Below are 23175 nucleotides of genomic sequence, written 5' to 3' on the forward strand. Positions count from 1 at the left end.
GGCAACTGAGCACCTTTTAGAGTCTGAAAGTTGACTATATTATTGAAAAGTTAAGTGATTTGCCTAAGCTCACACAATTACAGGCATTTATTAAGTACTTACTATGTGCCAGGCACTGTGCTAATCATGAACTATAAACATAAAGTCTCAAAAAATGGAAATATATTTAAAATGATTGCCCATATTAAACCTACATCAGATTGCTTGCTGTCTTGGGGAGGGGAAAGGTAAAGGAGAGAGGAGAAAAAAATTTGGTACACTAAGTCTTACAAAAATGAATGTTGAAGAAAAACAATCTCTGACCTTAAGGAGCTCACATTCTAATGGGGGAAGACCCATGAAAGGGCAGAGTGCATGGTGGCAAAGTCCAGAGAATGAAGGATAACTGCTCTGGGCCCTTTCTCAAAATGGAGATTTTAAGAGGAATTCGCCAATGGAAAAAGGGACCACCAGAGGAGAGGGAAAAGGCAGCTAAAACACGTTAGCGAAATCTAAAGAATGATAGATACATGACTGGTCTGAACCCTTCCTCAAAATGGGGGTTCCACAAGGAGATGGCCAATGGAAGGGGGCCACAGGTACAGAGGAAGAAGGTAAATTTATGGTACATTCAAGGCCTGAACTCATCTTCCTGATTCCAAAGCCAAATCTTTATTCCATTATTCCTTGCTACCTTCAATTTTCTGTTATACAATTCTAAGAAGAAGAAAAAAAAAAACCCACATGCCCATGAGTCTTTTAATTTCCTAATTGTGGACATGTTTAGTTAACATGGTAGGATTTGGGACTAGCCATACAGATTTCTGAATGAGTGAAACAGACAAACTGGGCCTGAATTTCTTAGGATGGCTTGTCTCCAAATTGAATTTCCACTATTTGCTGGATCTGAAAATCAACCTGCATTAGTTTGTCAAAAATCTGATTTAGTTGATGTGGGAATTCTTTTCACCAACACAGACTGCAACTTATTCATCTTGGTCAAAGGTTTCAATGCTATAAAATGCAATTAATTAGAACTCAGGTAATCAAAATCTTCCATTGGATTTTTTCCATATCACATGTACACTGAACCCAGCAACAATGTGTCCTAGGAGCAATAATTAGTTTTCACAGTTAGAAATTATCTGTCTTTTTTTTTTTAGGTAAAAGAAAAATCATATAAAATGAACCTAATTCAGGATTTTTTTTTTTACTTATTTTCTAGTTTTCCAGGAATTATCTTCAAATCAATATAGAAACTGTTGGTTTTTCTACCCCTTATGCAGGTATGGTCTTGTAAGATAATACCATATTTGGAGGGATAACCTCCTCCCTGCCTTCTAAGTGAGTTCAGTTCAATAAATATCTATTAAGAAAATTTATGACATGTGGCAGGCACTCTGCTAAGACCTGGAGATACAAAGTAAAGCAAGATGGAAGATTTAAACAAGTTACTCAGTGGGGCTTACATTCTAATGCAATACATAAAAGAGAGCTGGAAGAGATCTGGGGAAGAGGGTCTATGTCTGGAGTGCTATGGTTTGGAGCTGATGGGAGGAAAATGAGTCAGAAGACTGACTCCAGGCACAATAAACTGAAAACTCACCTATCAAAGCCCAGAATGATTCTGGCAGCAGAATCCAAAACCCTACAAGGGAAGAGATAGATTTGCTGACCAGAAGGAAGGTGATCTGGTTTGGAGCACCTCTTTATATAGATAGTTACTGCCTGGAATTCCCAGTTGTCAAGATAAGATTAAAGATTGACAATTTCATTTTAGATTTTTAAGCAAAGGTTAAAACATCATAGGATCTATGTTTTATGAATTAACTAGGAAATTCAGTTAACTATAATTCACACACACACACACACACACACACACACACACACACACACCCCTCCATCATTTCCTGGGCATTCACTGTATTTCACAATCACATGAGAAGCTTAAATATAGCAATACAGTGGGAGCTATTCTGTCTCCTGGCCATGGAGATGAGCATTAGTCAAGTATCTTGACCTAAACTTGAAGCACCCATGATATTAGTGTAAGATCTTGGAGCTAGAGTTAGCAGTTGTTCAGCTGTATACAACCTTCATGATCCCATTTGGGGTTTTCTTGGCAAAGAGAAGGGAGTGGTTTTCCATTTCCTACTCCTGAATATAGCCTGAGTCAGATTGAAATATAATTCCTATATGATTTTAACATTTTAATGATGCATCATATAATGACATATGCAGCATAATGCAATAATAATTAAAAAGAAATGTATATACATGTGGTTTTCTGCATCAATATGGGGCTCAAAGAATTCCTTATGCGTTAGGGGCCCCCAATTCTGTTTGGGTTTGGTACCACTGGATTAGAGATCATCCCCCCTCTTCCAATGATCCTATGATATGCCCAGTAAACATGATCTCACTATATTATCTCACATATGCTTTTGTTGAATTGGATTTAATTCCCTCTTCTTAGGGGAACTAAAAAATTCCAGGAGGCAATGTAGTTAATATCACAAATGGCCTCCACAGTCCACCATGCCAGTCAGAATTCGTCTTTTATGGAAGCCAGCATTGAGTATTGCCCCTGGAAATATTTTCATTAAAATGTAAGATACAGAAAACCAATTACAGACTTTCACGAACATGGAGTTATTCAGGACTCTTTCCATAAACACCTCTTCTCCTCTGAAATCTCTTGAGAAATGTAGTTCACAAGAGAAGAGCTCTCCATGAGACATTTTGATTAATGGCTCACTCCATTTAACCCAAGTTTTAAAATGGTAAAGCCCTGGAATAACATATAACTCAGTGCTATGGCTATGATGGCTTAGTTTTGGAGACTTTTTTCTCTCAGGGATGTCATAGGCACATGGGGAAGTCTCTCTGTTTAGCAGGGATCAGACTGGGTTCCCCAATTTACTTGATGAAGTTACAGGATATGGACTGTTATCAGAAAGGGAGCTACACCTGCTCACTCCTTGCCAAAGCACACTATTAGAATTATATACTAAGAGACTGATCTCTAAGACTTGAGGCAAGGGAAATTGTCTCTAAGATGAATGATCTCTAAGAGTGAGGAGGAGGAGGAGGAGATACTAGTCATTCTATACTGATCCATCATATTGGCGTGGGTCAGCATAGTCCAGAACTCTGCATCTTACCTGGCCAGGAGATCTGTTCTCTGGCAGATCCTGGGCAAATGCAAAAGTAAAATATATATTCAATTTACCTCAGTCCTATAAAAGGCTTTAGGCTTCTGGGAGAATGTAATGAACATAATAAGACACCTGAATATTTTCTGTCGGTATTTGTCCAGGCAGGTCTTTGCATCTTTCTGTAGCTTGATCCTTTTCTGTGATAGAGGAAAGAATCCACTATTCTATGTCTGATATCCATATTGTATTTTGAGTAGCTTTTCTGGAAGGGATCCCCACTTTGGAGGAAATCTCAAAGATTTCCTCAAGAATTTTTTACTCAAGAGTGGAGGTGGAGACAAAGAGAGGAAGAGATCTGACCCCTGTCTTTGGGGGCCAGGCCCTCCCTCAGGGGGAAAAAAACAGGTTAATGTGAATCTAGAGTCCCTTTTGAAAATAGGAATGTGTAGCCTTGTTTGTGGGGGGACATCTGCCAATGTGGCTTTGTATCCAAGATTCCTTCCTTCGGACTGGGTTACTATGGAACCTGAAAAACCCCAGGTAACTTAGTCTGGATCTTTATAACACAAAGAAAAGTATTCACCTAGTTCACTGACCTGAAGCTGGGTGTCCATATGGGGGGGAACAGATGGAGGGGAACCAAAGTTTCAAAAAATGAGGCAAAAGGGTATGTGGCAAAATATATTAAGTCTATTTCCCTGGTCAAGCGGCCTTCAAAATGCTTCCCTACAGTAATTCTCCTCTTGGTCTCATGTTTTCACATGCAGCTATTGATCACTTGCCTTCTCATTTCATGGAAAAGACATTAAACTTTAGCTCTGGGATTTTCATTTCTTAAACTTTAAGTTATAGATTTTTATGTTAGATTGTTTAGACATACATCAATGATAGAATTACACTTAATTTTGTTGAAGTTGGAACTGATTTTCTATTGTACATCACAGAATCACAAGATTTTCAAGTTGGAAGGAACTTCAGCTATCATCAGATCCAATCAAACTAGAAAAGAATCCTCATCATAACATACTCATCTTGCTATATAAATGGTAGCTATTGTTCCATCAGCTCCAAGGAATATAACCTCTCATAACAAAGAAAAGGGCAGATTATGGATTCAAGAGAAAACTATCTCTGGCAAAGAGAGAACAGTGGACAGAACAGTGACTCCAGATAAGCAGCCCATCCATCCATCAAACACACTTTGCCTAAGAGTAGAGAGGCAGTGTGGAAAACTGTCAGGAAAGAAAGGACATTGGGCTTCTGCAATCCTGAGGCATAAGTTGCTTTGGCTCCCTCTGTTCCCTACTTTCTTGCTTCATTACCAGCGCTGGAGCTCGCAAGCTATCGTTTTTGGAGTTTGGAGATGGATCCACAGAGTATCCTTTGAACTCAAGTAGCACCTGTTCTTTAAAAGAAAGTACCAATTAGAGTACAGCTCCTAACAGAGGTGCTATCGTTACATAAAAAGAAAGGCAGCAGAGTGGTTTTGAGGGAGAGGGGCAGAAATGGTTTCATTGAATATATCATATTAAAAAAAAAAAAAACAAAAAAAAAACTTGGCTTCCAAGATTTTCAAGAAAATCCGGGCAAAGCCTGGTCTCCAATGGAGATAACATCACAGAATATGAAATGCATAATTCACAAAGGAGGTGCAAATAATAAATTTACACTTAATAACAATTTATTGTTCTTTAGTCATTTCAGTCATGTCTGAGTCTTCATGACTCCATTTTTGGAGGTTTTCTTAGCAAAGATACTGGGGTAGTTTGCATTTCCTTTTCTAGCTCATTTTACAGATAAGGAAATTGAGGCAAACAGGGTTAAGTAATTTGCCCAAGTGTTTCTACTGGGATTATATGCCAAAAAGATCTTAAAGGAGGGAAAGGCACCCACCCAAAATGTTTGTGTCGGCCCTTTTGTAGTGGTAGGAAACTGGAAACTGAATGGATGTCCATCAGTTGGAGAATGGCTGAATAAATTGTGGTATATGAATATTATGGAATATTATTGTTCTGTAAGAAATGACCAACAAGATGATTTCAGAGAGGCCTGGAGAGACTTACATGAACTGATGCTGAGTGAAATGAGCAGAACCAGATCATTATACAAGGCAAAAAGAAGACTATACGATGATCAACTCCAATGGACGCAGCTCTCTTCAACAATGAGATGATTGAGGACAGTTCCAATAATCTTGTGATGAAGAAAGCCATCTACACCCAGAGAAAGAAGCATGGGAACTGAGTGTGGATCACAATATAGCATTCTCACTCACTCTGTTGTTGTTTGCTTGCATTTTGTTTTCTTTCTCAGTTTTTCTTTTTCTTCCTTCTTGATCTGATTTTTTTTGTGCAGCAAGATAAGTGTATAAATATGTATGTGTGTATATATATATATTGGATTTAACATATTTTAAGATATTTAACATGTATTGGACTACCTGCCATCTAGGGGAGGGGGGGAAGAAAGGGAAAAGTTGGAACAGAAGGTTTTGCAAGGATCAATGTTGAAAAATTACTCATGCATATGTCTTGTAAATAAAACGCTTTAATTAATTTTTTTTAAAAAGTGATTTGCCCAGGGTCACACAGCTAATAAGTACCTAAGGCTAAATTTGAATTCAATAATTTAATAACAATAACCAGCATTTATATAGAACTTTAATGTTTACAAAACCATCTCCATATATTATCTCTCTTGATCCTTACAACAATCCCATGAAGTAGGTACTATTAATATCCCCATTTTGCAGATGAGAAAAATGAGACTGGCAGCCATTAAGTGACTTACGCAGATTTATAAAAGTAATTAGTTTCTGAGGCAGGATTCAAATTCAGGACTTCTTGAGTCCAAATCTAACCCTCTTTCCACTAGACTAACCACTAGGAAAAAAATGTTTAACCTCATTAATAGTTAAATAAAGTCAATCTAAAATCAATTTTAAGGATCTATATCATATTTGTTAAACTGACAAAAAATAAACAAAAAGAATAAAAGTCACCATCTAGTCCATCTAATAATTTACTAGATATGGGAAAATAGATAATCATTTATTGTGATTATCAATATAAATTAGTGTCATCTTCTGGTAATTACCCCCTTTAGAAATATATTTCAAGGAAAGAATTGAAATTTTAAAAAAAATTGCTCCAACTTATTAATATCCTTCCAAAAATCTGGTGCTAAGAATTAGATACAAAACTTCAGATTTGGCAAAGAAATGTGCTTTTATCTCCTCTCTGCCTGTCCAACTGTGTGACATTACTCTAGACATGTATATAAAGAAATTCCCCCAGTTTCAATACAGATAGTTACAGACTGACAGAAGATCATTTTTATCACTCAACAAGACTAACTATCAGAACTTATGTCAATAATCCAAAGGTCTCCAGCCTTTGGTTTTGCCCAGGAATCCACAAACTCTTTGGAAAGAAGAAGAAACAGCTTTTGAGGAAATAATTACTCTCTTATGCATGTCCTACAAGAGAGAAAACTAAGTAACTTTGTCTTATCTAAGATAATGTGTGTGGGAGACAGGGGTTCATCTTATAGGAAAAGAATGAGCTGAATAAAAGAAAAATGTCCTACAGCACTTTGCAAATTTTAAAGCACTATGTGAGACAGTTAGTAAGCATTTATTAGGTACTTACTATGTGCTAGGCACTGTGCCAAGTTCTGGGGATACAAAAAAAGTCAAAAGACAGTCTCTCCAAGAAGTTCATAGTTTAATGGGAAAGGTGACATACAAACAAGTATTTACAAAAAGGGTAAATAGGAAATAGTTAAAAGAGAAAAGGCACTCGAATTTAGAGGAATTGGGAATTCAAAATTTAAAAAGAATGTTTAAACATATTTTTACATATAATTAGGGGAAAATTTTTAAAAAGAGGAATTGGCTGATTCACTAATGCACTGTTAGTGAAGTTGTGAACTGATTCAACCATTCTGGAGATCAATTTGGAACTACGCCCAGAGGGCTATCAAACTTTGATCCAGCATTGTCTCTACTAGGCCTGTATCCCAAAGAGATCATCAAGGAGGGAAAGGGACCCACACTGCAAAAATGTTTGTGGCAGCCTTCTTTGTAGTGGCTAGAAACTGGAGACTGAGTGGATGCCCATCAATTGGAAAATAGTTGGGTAAATTGTGGTAAATGAATATTATGGAATATTATTGCTCTGTAAGAAAAGATCAGCAGGATGATTTCAGAGAGTCCTGGAGAGACTTACATGAACTGATGCTGAGTAAAATGAGCAGAACCAGGAGACCATTATACATGGCAACAATAAGATTATATGATGACCAACTCTGATGGACGTGGTTCTTTTCAGCAGTGAGATGAGTCAGGCTAGTTCCAATAGCCTTGTGATGGAGAAAGCCATCTGTATCCAGAGAGAAGACTTTGAGCACTGACTAGATCACAACATAATATTTTCACCCTTTTGTTGTTTGCTTGCTTTTTGTTTTCTTTCTCATTTTTTTTCCTTTTTGATCTGATTTTTCTTGTACAGCATGATATATGTGGAAATATGTTTAGAAGAATTACACATTACACAAGTATTTGGATTATTGTTGTCTGGGGAGGTGAAGGGAGTGAGAAAAATTTGGAACACAAAGGTTTTTTGCAAGGGCAAATGTTGAAAACTATCTTTGCATGTATTTTGAAAATAAAAAACTATTATTTATTTTAAAAAATAAAAATTAAAAGAAATGCAAAAAAAAGGGTTTGCGAGGGGCTTTCTGTAGAAGAGGAATTTTAGTTGGAACTTAGGAAGTCAGGGAGATTAACAATGTGGAGGAGAGAGTACTGGCCCAGAGCTGAGAGATGGAGTTTTGTTTGAGGAACAGCCAGAAGACCATTGTCATTGGATTGAATTGGATATGGATGAAGAGTAAGGTATAAGACTGGAAAGGTAGGAGAGTAATGAAGGGCTTTGAACACTAAACAGGATTTTATACTGCTACTATAAGTGTAAAGAGCCACTAGAATTTATTGAGTAAGGGATGACAATAGGAAAATCATTTTGGTGACTGAATAGAGGATGGATTGGAAAAGGGGGGGGCAGACTATTGCAGTAGTGGGTAGGAAAAGATAAGAGCCTGCAGCAGTGTAAGAGAAAAGGAAAAATGTTTGAGAGATGCAAAGTAAAATCTGCAGGCAGGCATTGGCAATAGCTTGGATATAGGGGTAACAGAGAGTAGGGAATCCAAGATAAATCTTAGAGTGGGAGTCTGAAGGACTGGGAGTTTGGCGTTACCCTGTACAGTAACAGGGAAGGTAAAAAGCAGGGAGGATTTAAGGAGAAAATAACATGTTAAATTTTGGACGCATTGAGATTAAGATGTCTACTGGACATCGAATTTGAAATGTTTAAATGGCATTTGGAGATGTAATACTGGAGGCCAGCAGAGAATTGATTTGAGAATCATCAGCACAGAGATAATAATTAATCCCTTTTCATGTGCAGGAAGTGTTCATCTTCCCTTTGCTTGCAGATCTCCAAGGAGGAGGAACCTGCTCCCTTCCAAAGTAGCTATTCCTATTTTGGGACAGTTCCAATTGTTGGGAAGTTTTCATTCCATCAAATCTCAATTGGCTTCTATGATTCCCACTCATTGCAAAGGGGCTGCTATGTCTGTCTTGCCTGATTCCACTTGAATGACCTTAAAGGAGTGTTTGACTTAAGGACATATTTTTATTCATTTTACAAATATTTATTGGCTGTCTACCCTGTTTCATATTTATATCCCTGGTTCCTTACACACACTAAGCATGTAATAAATGTTTGTGGAATTGAATTCTTCAGGCCCTGTGCTTGATCAGAGATTTGGAGCTAAAAGTAGCCTCAGAAGTAATCTAATATAACCCCCTCATTTTACAGATAAGGAAACTGAGTCACACAGCTAAAAAGTATTAAGTGTCTGAGGCCAAATTTGAGTCCTGTGTGAACCTAGGCAAGCCACTTAACCCCAATTTTCTTGCTAAACAAATAAATAAGCAAGCAGACAAACAAACAAATAAATGAATAGACAAGAAGACAGACAAAGAAATAAATAAATGAGGGGTTGAAGTATATAAATAAGGTCCCTTTTGATAATGATGTAAGACTCAAATAGAAATAGATCTTTGCAGCATATTGACCTGGAAAACAACGGATTAATATAACTTAGTTTGTTTCGTATTTATTTGGCTAAGCATTTCCAGTGCTACGTTAATCTGATTCAGGCATTATCTGGAGTTTTGCCAATGCTTATCACCCCTATGTAGTAGTTTGACACCTCTGCCTTTATAGCTTAAAGCTCTGTAATCACTATGAGGAATTCAGAAAAAGTTATGAAGATTTATCTGAACTGCTATAGGGTGAAGAAACCACTCTATATTGACTATTTTTTGTCTGTTCCTTTTGTTGTTGTTGTTGTTTGAGAATAATATTCAGAATGACTACAATTGATTCAAGGAAAGAACAATAACAGACATCAGAATTCAGATCAAGGCCATGATGTCAGAGTACTGACAATGAAACGTCCTTTTTGCTTGAGAAGTTGTGGGGGAGAGGTGCATGATAAGACAAATTATCAGGCATGGTCAGTGTTAGTTTCTTGTGCTTAATTATAATTCTTTGTTACCAGAAAAGGATCTGTGGGGAGGAGGAGATTTTAAAAATAACAGCGACATTTAAATATAAAAAGCAAAAAGTTCAAATAAAGCAAATTAATAGTATAAGAGTGTAGTGTAAGATAAATTATACTTCTATTAAGTGTGCAGAGTCATATCCTTGAGATTCACCTTTTTATCTTGTAATATATTAAGTAAATGAGGGTCTAATTCCTGGAACAGGCTTTTCACCAGACACTTCATGCAATCCTCCAGGCCACCCTCGCCTTAGCAGACCTGGCTGGGAGTCCTACAGCGTTGCTTGGCTGCTAAATTCACAAGTCTCAAATGAGAAGCACTTTGCTATCCAGCGGACCCAGAAGCTCAGTACCAAGCCAAAAGGAGCTCTTTCCATCGGAGTTCAGCAAAGTAATTAATGGGGTGAAGACGCCACCTTGTGTCCACATGGGAGAATTATTCCAGATTCTTCCTTTTTATCAAAAAACCAGCTAAATCAGGATGTATGTAGAATTGGAAGCGACCTTAGAGATTATCTACCAGAATTTTTTACACCACGCCTTAGAACAGTATGGCAAAGTCTATGAACCCCTTCTCAGAGCAATGGTTTTTTTTTTTGGTTTTTTTTGTTTTTTTTTTTTAATTTTTATTTTATTTTATAATTATAACATTTTTTTGACAGTACATATGCATGGGTAATTTTTTACAACATTATTCCTTGCACTTACTTCTATTCAGATTTTTTCTCTTCCTCCCCCAACCCCCTCCCCCAGATGGCAAGCAGTCTTATATATGTTAAATATATTACAGTATATTCTAGTTACAATATATGTGTGTAGAACCGAATTTTTTGTTGCACAGGAAGAATTGGATTCAGAAGGTAAAAATAACAGTTTACATTCATTTCCCAGTGTTCCTTTTCTGGATGTAGCTGGTTCTGTCCATCATTAATCAATTGGAATTGGATTAGCTCAGAGCAATGTTTTAAAATGCAAAAAATGAAACACGTAGGATTACCAAAAAAAGCAAATTATATTGAAATACTGTATATAATATGTATGTCTGTATACACGTATATGTACATATATATGTACATATAGATTTGTTTGTGTGTGTGTGTGTACCAAGTTCTCAACCTCGAGCTAAGAATCCTTGATCTATTCACATATTCACATTGTAGAAATGTAGAACTTGAGCCCATAACACCAATAAGTAGCAGAACCAAGAATCAAACCTAAGAACAACAACTTTTTCCAACGATTTTTCAGGATGATGTGGGAATTGGTCTCTATCTAGTTCCAGGAATAGACTTTCCGTCTTCCAAGCTAAAAGATTCCAATAGGGAATCTCTATCAGAACAGCATTTTCAGGAACAGTTCTGATATAATATTTACTCATCAATAATCCATTCATTTAATATCATTTCTTGAATGGCCACTATAGAGAAGTCATAAATCAAAGACTTAAGTGCTATGAGTACAAAGTAAGGGGATCATACTCTTTTTTCTCATTCATTGTTTTACAATAATAGGCCACTTTAAGGTTTGCAAAGTAATTTCAATATCTTATTTCATGTTATTCTCAGGAGGTAGGTGCTGTTATTTTCCCCATTTTACAAATTAAGAAACTAAAACTCAAAAAGGTCAAGAACTCTTCCCATATATAGCTGGGAAATACACAAAACGGGTCTCGAATGCAGACCTTCCTGTCTCCAAGTCCTTGTGCCATATATTTGTTCTTCATCATGTTCAAATCTTCATGATCCCATGGATCATACTGTTCATGAGACTGGTTTATCATTTCCTTCTCCAGTGTTCTCTATATGCACTGAGCATATTTTTGGCGGTACAAATTGTGATCCCTCCCCCACAGAGAACTAACCAGAGGAGAAAACAAGAACAAGCAAATGACTATAATCAGAGACAATATAAGATAAATACAGCATGATACAGGCCAGAAAGTCATTTAAGAGTTAGAAGAAGAAATCACAAGCCACTCATCACAAACATAAACCTATTTCTGGGTTTTCCTAAGACTCTAATGAGATATTGTAAGTAAGGCACTTGGAAAAACTTAAAATACTATACAAATGAGACATATAATTATAAAATGAGTAAGAAAAAAATAAAGATTTTTTTGTAACCCATTACAAATGAATATAACAAATTTCCATAGGCCTCAATGAAAGCAGCCTCTGCAAATGCACCAGGGGAATTCAAATAATAGAGTTGAGTTAAGTCCATTAGGGCTGGCCAAAAAAATCATTCAGTCATTCAACATACAGTTCATTCAACATACATTTATGGAATACCTTCCATAAACACAAGGTTCTGAAAAAGTCAAATGAACAAATCAACTAGTAGGCTTCCAAACCTCAAATTATTATAAAGTTGCAGTCATCAAAACTACCCAGGTTTCGTTAAAAAATAGAAACACTGATCAATGGATCAGAAACAATGAAATTCAATAATCACTAACATATATTATGTCATTTCATCCTCACAATATTTCTATATGGTTAGTACCTATGTTATTTCTTACACTAATATTACAGATGAGGAAATTAATGCTTGGAGAACTTTAGTTAGGCAATCTACAACACTGTCACACAATAAGTATATGTCAGAAGTAAGATTTGATTTACGGTCTCTCCTAATTCTAAAACTAGCCTAAACACAAGTACAACAATATAAATCATAACAACATCACACACATCCCCAAAAATCAGAAGTGAATGTAACCAAATTACAATGTTCAAGTAGGACTTAAATAGAATGAGAAAATACTCCCAACCCACCCCTTCAAGGTGGAAGGTTCACAGGTGTTATACACTGCACAAATTTTCAGACTTTTTGAAGATATGGATCAGTAATGCTGATTTTTTTTCCCTCTCAAAAAATGCTATTTGTGATGGTTCTCTGGGAGGAGAGAGGAAGATATAGGTCTTGAGATAACTGTGATGAAATAAGAAACAGAAGATATTAATAAAAATTTATTTTAAAAAATAAATCACCTAAATAATTAAACCTATAAAATAATGAATAAAACCTTAAACATATCATATATTTTAATAAAGTTGAATCAAAAACATTTTTAAAAACATAAAACTCATGATTCAGATATTCATATACAAACTTTTAAAATATGAATAGCAAGAAGATAAAACAGAAATCCTAATAAGAGGGTGTGCATTTGACTCCCAGGTATCTCCAGTATTTGAAAAGATAAGTCTCATAATTAGAGATTAGCTTTTAAAGGGTAGTTTGTATTCAGGAAGAACGGAACAGGTTAAAGGAATCACAAAATAATCTTGTATATTAAGGAGTTATGATAACCATTGCAGAAATTGTTTTGCATGATTACATATTTATAAAAGATTTTGTTTTTCTTGTTTCCTTATTGAGTGTGGGAGGGGGAGATTATAAAACTAAAAAAATAATAATAAAAATATCTATGCTTTAAAAAAATTAATTAAAAACTTTTAAGAGGCTATGCTCATTTTTGAGGAAATCCGGAGACAAAAGGGGTTGCAGGGTGGGGACCATACGTCTGAAGATCAAAAAGACAGAGACAGAAGCAATCTTGTCAGCAGAATGAACTACAGACCATATGGACAGAAAGAGGAAATAGATGAAAAAAGGAAACAGATCATAAGCCTTGCACTAAAGCATGATACACTAGTAACAGGGTATTTTAAGTATCCAGACAGCAGCTAAAGCTCTTGCATTGTCAAAACAAATGTTGCTCATGGATTCTTAATTTGTCCTAATGATCATTTCATACTCTGAAATGTGGAAGATTCAGTTGATGGAGATCCTATTTAGAGCCTGACCTATACTTGATGGAACCGTATTAATTATTCATGATCACTGCTTCCTTTTCTACAAAAGTAACAAGAATATTTGTTGTTGTTAGAAATTAAAGTCAAATGTGCTACCCTACAGCTTGCAGATTCTATCATTTTCCCGCTTTTGAAAGTCAGAATAGGCTGACTTCTTTAATCCCATAGCACCTTTATCATTTTCAACTATCTTTCAATGATCTCTGATCTGTTCAACAGTCCCATCAATCAGTTCATCCCAGCATAGGAACCTCTGAAACTAACTAATGCAGCTATTTGCTTTTTAAAGAATTATTATTAGCTCTTTTCTTATGATAAGTTTCACCTTTTATTGGTCAATATTGTCATTTTCTTTCAAGTCCCAATATTATTTTCTTAATGAGAAAAACAAGAATAAAATTAAATAATTCTGCCTTAATCTGCTCTTGGGTTATTATTAACCGTTATACCATTCACCTCAGAAAAGATTCTGTTACCCCTTTGGTCCTTTTTTGTTTTCCAAAAGGGTTAAAAAAATAACACTCTAGCTGTTGTTTTTCAATCTATAATTTATTTATTAAGTTTATATTATATATCAGGCATTGTGCTAAGTACTGGATGTACAAAGAAAAGTAAAAATTCCCGCCTTTTCCTCAAAGAGTTTATGGTCTATAAAAAGGGAAAATATAACTTACTTACTATCTATAAGAAAACATGCTGAATTAGATAGAAGGTGATCTCAGGAGGAGGAAATTATCAGAGAAGAGAAGATCAGGAAAGGCTTCTTGGGGAAGGTAAGATTTTGGTTTTTAGACTTCCTCACATAACATTTGATGGAAGGACTTAAAGTTCAATATGAATCAATGATACAATACCAAACAATCGATCAGCAAGCATTGATCAAACACCTACTATTTGCCGGTCACTGTGATAGGCACTAGGACTACAAAAACAATAATAGAAGCCATCTCCAACCATAAGGTGTTTATATGCTAGTAGTGGTGTTAACAGGTCTGTCTAGTTCAATAAAGTGAATGCAATCTTAGGCTGCATTAAAAGAAGCAGAAGGATGAAGGTGTTAATGATTGGGATCAAGTCTGATCTGTTCTGGTCAGATCACCCAGAAAATTAAATTCTAGGCATCATATTTTATAAAAAACTCTGATAAGCTGGAGAGCATTGGAGGAATGCCATCTGGGTGATGAAGGCCCTGAGGGGGCTGGCTGAAAGAACTGAAACTATTTAGCCCAGAAAAAAACAAAACAAAACAAAACAAAAAACCTCAAAGGGAGCCTTCTTCTGTTTGACTCCCAAAGGCAGATCCAGGAGGAAAAGATAGACACTGCAAAGAGCCTTAATTAGATTATGTTTCCAAAGAGGTCCTATACCCAAAGCAGTGGAATATTTGGGGCTTGAGGGGTTAGATGAACAACAATTTTACTAAAAACATACTTGTTGAAAAGTCCAATAAGAGGTTCTGTTAGGTCTTAAGAGTTTCCTGCTCAAATCAGAGTTATCCTTTATTTGTTTCTTGGTCAAAGGGTCCACAACTGGTTTTTTCAGTTTGAGGCAAAGTTAATGCAGACTGTGATCTAGGTCTCTTAATGTTTCCAGTCTGTCTCACCCCGTCCTGGCTCATAACTGCCCTGAGGGTGGGATTATTAACTCAATCTGTCTTGGGGTCTATATCAGCATCCTGGGCCAGCACAGTTTGATATAAAGAAAAGCTTACTAATAATCATAATTATTTAAAGTTGGACTACATTGCCTTGGAATATAGCAAGATTCATCTTACTTTGGCATTATGACCAAAGTTGGGAGGAACTCTTGCTTGAGATGCTAAGGAGGAGATTCTTGTTCAGGTCAAAGAATAGGTGATTACTGAGATAATTCCAAAATCTTGAAGCTCTTGGGCTTCATGTGTGTAAATTATAGTACCATCCTGCTTGGGTCTCCTTTTTACTTGTTCTGTTTCCTTTGGATAAAACATGTTCTTGCTATTCAGTCATTTTTCAGTTGTGTCTTACTCTTCCTTTGAGCTTTTTTCAGCAAAGACACTGAAGTGATTTGACAGTTCCCTCTCCAACTCATTTTACAGATAAGGAACTGAGGAAAACAGGGTTAAATGACCTGCCCAGGATCACACAGCTAATAAATGTCTGAGACTGGATTTGAACTCATGACAGAGGAATCTTCCTGATTTCCAGCCCACCTAACTGCCTTGGCTGAAATTTTACCTTTTGGATACTAGTCATATTTCCCATTTTACAAAGTTCCAATGATACTACAAAATCAAATTTGCTTAGGATCTCTAGTTTATCTTACTTGACACCTGTGTTTTGTGTATCTGTTTAAAGATTATAGGACTTAGGTTTTATTGCCAGTTCTTTTTTTGGATGTTGTATCTTGTGAATTTGGGGGCATTTTTGCTGTTAGGAGAGGAAACATGGAGTACTACATAGAGTACTGGGCTTGGAATCAGAAACACTTGTATTCAAATCACACCTCAGGCATTTACTGTGCTAAATCACTTAACCTCTCTGTGCCTCAGTTTTCTCATCTGAAAAATAAACAGATTGCACTTGATGGCTTCTACAGTCTTATCCAGCTCCACATCTACAATCCTATTTTTCTTCTTATATTAAAAAAACTACTATCTATAAAATCTAGGTTAGTAAATATGCCTAGGCAATTTTTTCCTTTTCCCTTTTTTTCAAACTTGAACCCTTTCAATTAGATTTGCAAGACTAGAAGAAAATATATTGTTACCAGTTCTCTTGTTGAATATACTCCATTGTTGACCAATATATTCCTATATTTTAGAATGTGGTCCAAAAATCCAGATGTTCCCTTTTTTACCAGCAGTTCACTTACCAAATCTACCTTTTTCTTCTGAATTCATTGCTTTTAATAAAAAAAAAAAAAAGTGCTTAAAAAATAGCACCTACATCTCCAGGTTTTTAGTTTCTTGTTTAAGACTTCAAAATCCTTGGCAATGCTTTTATGTTCCCTCTAGCCTTATTATATGTGTTCCTGTAACTCAGCAGAAGTGAATAGTAACCATCAAGTTGGATAAGTATAGGAAGATTCCATCATGGCCTGAATCCATATTAATCTCACCAATATTAATGTGTCTCAGCAAGAAATCACCGACAACCATTATTCAGCTCTTCTTCTGTCCTTTGCTCAACAATCTCTCACTCAGTGGCACCTGTGGTACCTACATCCTCATTCTTTGGTGGATAAGCAACTGTGTTGGATCTGTGGATCCAACTCCCTACCCCTACCCTATGAGAAAAACTTTATATCTATAACTTAAGTCCAAGTGTTCAATGGTCCTTCTTCCCTTTCTCCTTGGACATCTTCCTTCATCCTCCAGGCTCCTGATTACCCAATTTCCCTCTGTCTTTTCCCCTCCACTTGGTCTGCTACTGCTATACATGGGGCAGGCAAGCCAATCTAGCTGAGGAACAGGATACTACTGCAGGGCTCAGACAAGTCAAACCATCACCATCTCACTCAGAACCATAGTGGAATCAGTCCAAGACCTGGAACCCAAGAATTTTGTAAATATCAATGCTTCCATGCCAATACCCACAGTCATCTCCCTGGGAAGCAGCCTCTATGAAGAAGCAACCTGGTACTTACCAGCACCTGCCGTTTTCACAGACACTAAAAACCAGAAAAGAATATTCTTATCATTTAAATCTTCGGTACTAGTTCAGAATAAAAAACTGTTATAGTTTTGTCGATGGAAATGACATTAAAGAGGAGTTATTATCATCTCCTTTGTTGCAGCAACCTGAGAACCATTTAACTTTTACCTGAAATTTTCCATATGTGTTACCTCCCCCCAAGAAGAGCCTCTTGAAAGCAAGGGATGCCTTATTTTTATTTTTGTATTCGTAACACTTAACACAAGAGTTTGCACATGGTAAGCACTTAATAAATACTTCATTCATTCATTCATTCATTCACACAGTCAAAGATTTTGTTCTATTACTGTCCCCTGACGTTAACCTTCAACCATTACATTCTCAGTTCATGATTAAAATTCAACTAAATTCATTTAAATTCCTCTTCTGCCATAATTTAAATCCATTTCCTCTTAATGAGCCCACAGTCGGAAGAGAATACAGCTAGTTGCCCTCTTTGCTGTAATAATCCTACACTTACATGGCAACTATTATTAATGCTCCCCAAAGTCATAATGTTGTTTGGTTTGAGTCAACTAAAACGGCACTTCTAATGGACTGAAATAGAAATTACTTGTATAACCAATCCCCCTTTGTCCTTGAAGAGTAGAAGAGAATTCCTCAGGCTAGACTAATAGTGACTGAGATACCTGTTTCCAGGAAATGTATTTACTATTCAAATACAGGAAAAATGGAATCACTTGAGTTACTGCCCATAATATAAGATTTCGAGCATATATTTATTCTCAAGAAAAAATGAACTCAAGCAACCAGCAAAATTGCCAATTTGAGCAATAAGCAGTTTGTCACATTAATTGTAGCTCATCTCATTAGCAATTTTATCCATTGTAAAGAAGAAATATATGTAAACTAAAAACACTCCTTAGTAGTAAAAGCCTGCTCTTTCATTTCCAAAGTAATAAAATGTATGTTTTTAAAAGACATCCTTTTCTCTTAAAAGGTTTTACCATAAACATTTCTTGATAAATGCCAATGCCATCATTGAGGCTCCCTTGCAACAAAGAAAAGCAACTAAGCAAAAACAATCAATATATTACCCATATATTTAACATTCAGTGCCTGTAGTTTCCCAACTTTCTGCCAAAAGGAGGGATATGCCTTTCATTATTTATCCTCCAGGACCAAAATTTACCTTATTGTAGTCATTGTATTTAATGTCACCTTGGCTCTGTGTCCTTCCTTCTTCTTTAGGGGGATTCTCTTCATACAAATCTTTCTGTATTTCTCTGAATTCTTTCTATTCATAATTTATTTTTATTTCTTTATTTATTTTTAAATAATTTTTGTTTACCAGATATATGTATGGGCAATTTTACAACATTGACAATTGCCAAACCTTTTGTTGTAATTTTTCCCCTCTTTCCCCCCCCCAGGTGGCAAGTTGACCAATACAAGTTTAATATGTTAAAGTATAAATTAAATACAATATATGTATACATATTCATAATTTCTTGTTGATTTTTTAAAATTATTTTCCTTCATGTTGATGTTGATGTTGATTTTTACTTTTCATGATAGCTTTTGGGTATTGGAATGGTTTACTATTTCCTTCTCCAGCCCATTTTACAGATGATGAAACTGAAGCAAACAAGGTTAAATGATTTTTCCTGGATCATATAGCTAGTAAGTGATTTGAACTCAGGTCTTCCTGACTCCAGACCCAGAACTCTATCCACTGTACCTCCTAGATGCCCATGTAACACATATAACCATCTATAAATGGATCGATGACTTTTATCTGTGTATGACAAAGATCCAGAACAGAATTTGAGAATTGCAGATGCTCAAAAGAAATGTGAAAATTTAGAAACATTTCCACTGCAAGTGTTCATATGGACTATTTGTGCCTAATCTATGGTAGTACTTTCAGAGCTAATATTGATCTAATCAGCTACAGTTGGACATACTGTACACTGACCCCCTCTAGTCAAACTTTGAACTGAAAAAGAGATTTTGAATACCAATAAGCTCCTCTCAGGTGGTGCTAATTTCATTCCAGCAGAGATATACAAAGCAGGTGGTCCAATGCTCATAAAAAAAAGTTGACTAAAATTTTGTGAATTAAAAAGCTCTATTGTCCATCTCTATGAAAGAAAAGGAAATAGGTTGTCCTGTGATGATCATGGTGGGAGCTCTCTCTTAGTCATTGTCTGCAAGATTCTTGCCAGGTTTCTCCTTAAGTTTGACTATCTTTCACAAAGAAAAATGCAAGAGCATGCATGGCTTCAAAAAAGGGTTGAGGATATACTTTAACATATTTAACATGTTAAATCTACCTGCCATCTGGGGGAAGGGATGGGGGGAAGGAGGAGAAAAAGTGGAACAAAAGGTTTTACAACTGTCAATGCTGAAAAATTACCCATGCATATATCTTGAAAATAAAAAGCTATTTTTTAAAAAGGGTTGAGGAACAGTCAACTGCCTGACAAATCCAGAAGAAATGCCAGAAACAAAACAGAAGTCAGTATATAATATTCTTCCATTTGACCAGGACCTTTGACACTGTCATTCATAACAGCTCATGGAAGATCATGATGAAATTTGGTTATCCAGAGGAGTTCATCATTATTATATACTCCAGTTTCATGATAGCATTCGGTATAATGGATGATACTTTTACACTTTCTCAGTGCCCCAACAGAGTAAAGCAGGGCTGCATGCTTGTTCCTCTGCTTTTTAGTATCATATTTTCAGCAATGTTGTCAGACACCTTCAATGAAGATGAAAATGGCCTCAAAGTCAACTACCATCCCAGCAGTGAATTACTTAACTTGAAAAATCTACAAGCCAAGACTAAAGTGAAAGGAAAGTTTGTACTTGACTTTTTGTTCTTGGGTGATCATGAGCTCAGTATAGATTCTGAGGCTGAAATGCAGCAGAGTACAGATTTCCTTCAGCATTGATTGGTGGAAGTTCAATCCATTACTCCAGGATCATGTCCTTATGCCTCATCAATGTGGCTCCATCAGCACTTAATAGTTGAGATAGATGCACCAAATGTCTGTGGCCCATCAGTAGCCTTCAGGATATCAGAATCACTTTGAGTTGTGACTGTCACCTTAAAACTAATTTTTTTCTGCTGTCTTATTGAGCCAAGAATCCTTCATCTCTCTAAGCTTTGCTTATACTTTATTTTGATGGCGTTAAACACTGCCTTCTTAGAACTCTGTGGAGTTCTCATTTTTTACTTAAAAGCTTCTGCCGTCATTTTCATTGTCAATTCTGATATTTCAAGTATTCTGGCCCAATGACTAAATACAGGGCTGCATACAAAATCTCTGAAAACTGCCCATGCTTTTTCTGCTGCACTCTGGGCAATCGTAAATTGGCTCAGCTTTCCCTCCAAGTCAGCCACAAATTGTTCACTTACAGAGAAGTGCTCTCATCTATTATGTTAAGTCTTTTGATAGCCATCATGCCTTGGGGTCCCTGCCTTTGTTGAATGAGAATGCTTAGCTTGGAGTGGATAAGTCTATGATGAGTCCAAAACTCTACCCCACACATCTCCTTCATTATTCTCATACCCAGGCTCTTCTTACAATGACAGAGTCAATTATATACCAATGTTTGGTGCAAGGATGCATCCAAAAATTTTTATTGCATTTTGGCAAATGGTAGACAAGGTTATGAGACACAGAAATATTTGGCCGCAAGTGAACATTGCTGTTATTATTTCTGATTCCATTCCTCCCCAGGACTCCCTGCCATATTTGGTAGTCTATAATTCAGTGGTCTTCAAACTTTTTAAATAGGGGGTCAGTTCACTGTCCCTCAGACTGTGGGAGGGCCGGACTATAGTAAAAACAAAAATTCACACTCTGTCTCTGCCCCTCAGCCCATTTGCCATAACCCAGCGGGCGGCATAAACGTCCTCAGCTCCCACATCTGGCCCGCTAAACATAGTTTGAGAACCTCTGATCTCTATATCGACTCTTGAATTAAAGTCACCCAGAACTATTTGTTTGTCCTCTTTTGGAACATTGATGACTGAGGGTCTCTAGGTCTTTATTAGATCTAGGTTTGATCTAAAATGCTGATTATAATGGCATGGTCAAATCTGATTAGTTCTCTTGCAATAAGAGCTGTTCATCTTTGAATTTTATGTTCTTTATAAGAGTGTGCATGTTCCATGTATCGATGGTGAGTGGAATCATTTTTGCAAAAGTTTTTGTACATTGTATGTGTGTGTGTGTGTGTGTGTGTGTGTGTGTGTGTGTGTGCTTCAACTGCAGAGTTGGTCCCCTGAATGCCAAGGTAAACAGGCCAGAGTTAGATGAAACACACGATTTTTAGGGCACTTTTTTTTAGCCCTTTCTTTGTGCCAGGAGGTGAGTGCTACAATCCTCCCAAAAGGCTCTCAGTCACTAGGGGCTGCCAAATCCCACTGCTATTCCAGCCCAGTGAGAAGATGATTTTAGGATTAGAGCCACCTATGTGCAGAGTTGTGACTATAGTTCTCTGTCTACACTCCTGCGTTATCATTGACCTGTCACCACAGGACTTTGAGGTAGGTAAAAGCATAACATAGCAAAATAATACAATAGTTGAATAGTAAAATAATGAAATAGTATAACAGTAAAATCTTTTGTCTCGAGTATAAGTTGGATTTAAGAGTTAAACAAAGTGATCAGCTCACTCTTTCTTTAGAGTCATCAGAGTTCAGTGGCAAGACAAATTTTAAGACAACTGGTGATGGTCCAGGATGTTTTTGATGCCTGACCATTTCAGAAGTTTCAATTCAACTTTTAAGTGCTTCCCTGTGCCTGTCTGGCCACCTTCATGACCTATTAAAATAAATTGTGCCCATCTACCTATTTCACTGTCAGTCTTTACATGGTTGGAGTAGGCATCCCCTTAATGTGCCAATGGGGATGCATCAATTAAGTTCAACCTGGTTTAGCCATCTGCTGAGACAATTTTACTGGGGTATGACCACTGCATATACTTCAGACGCTTGGAGCCATAAGTGAGAGTTGGGTGGCCAGTGGACACTAAAGATGGATGATCAGTCCTAGAAAGGGCTTGGTAACCCTCACACCAGACTTCCTGAATATCCCATACAACCCTATGTTATATGATATGGATGTCTATTGTATACTACATAGTATGCCCCGTTATATAACATATACTATCCCTATTATATAGTATATTCTATGTACATGACCTATGTATGACCTAGTATCTTTCCTCCTATGCCTCCAGGCATCCATAAAAATTCCCTCTATTAATATTGAAGAAACACCAGCGTGGAGACTAAAGGGTAAATTTTTTTTTTGTTTGATTATGCAAACTTGTTACAAGGATTTTATCTTTTTTTTTTTTTTTTTTTTAACCGGGGGTCAAGATAATTGACAGGGAGAGGGAAGCTAGGGACAGAGTTGATAGAAGAAAAATGAAGAAGAAAAAAGAACTGAAGGAGGAGAAGGAAGAGAAGGAGGAAGAAGAGGAGGAGGAGGAGGAGAAGGAGGAGGAGGAGGAGGGGAAGGAGGAGGAGGAGGGAAAAGAGGAGGAGGAGGAGGAAGGAGGAGGATTGTAATTTTTATGTAAAGGATTATTGAAGGATATGACCTTGTGAATTTTGGAGGAGAAGCATAGTTAGTGCCGGAAGTAATCTTGGCCAAGTCACTATGTCCTGTTTACCTCCATTTCCATTTCTAAAATGAGCAGGAAAAGGAAATGGCAAACCACTCTAGCATCTTTGCCAAGAAAATCTCAAATGGGGTCCCACATCAGATATGAGTGAACAACAACCACCAGCAGTAGTAAAGATGGGGACTCATCTTTCAGCTATGTGACAATTTGCAAATGTACTTGGTGGGACAAATGCCTTTTAGAAATCACTTTTATGGGGCAGCTAGGTGGCACAGTGGATAAAGCACCAACCTTGAA

Source organism: Sminthopsis crassicaudata, chromosome 2, assembly GCF_048593235.1.
Source record: "Sminthopsis crassicaudata isolate SCR6 chromosome 2, ASM4859323v1, whole genome shotgun sequence".
NCBI classification, from domain to species: domain Eukaryota; kingdom Metazoa; phylum Chordata; class Mammalia; order Dasyuromorphia; family Dasyuridae; genus Sminthopsis; species Sminthopsis crassicaudata.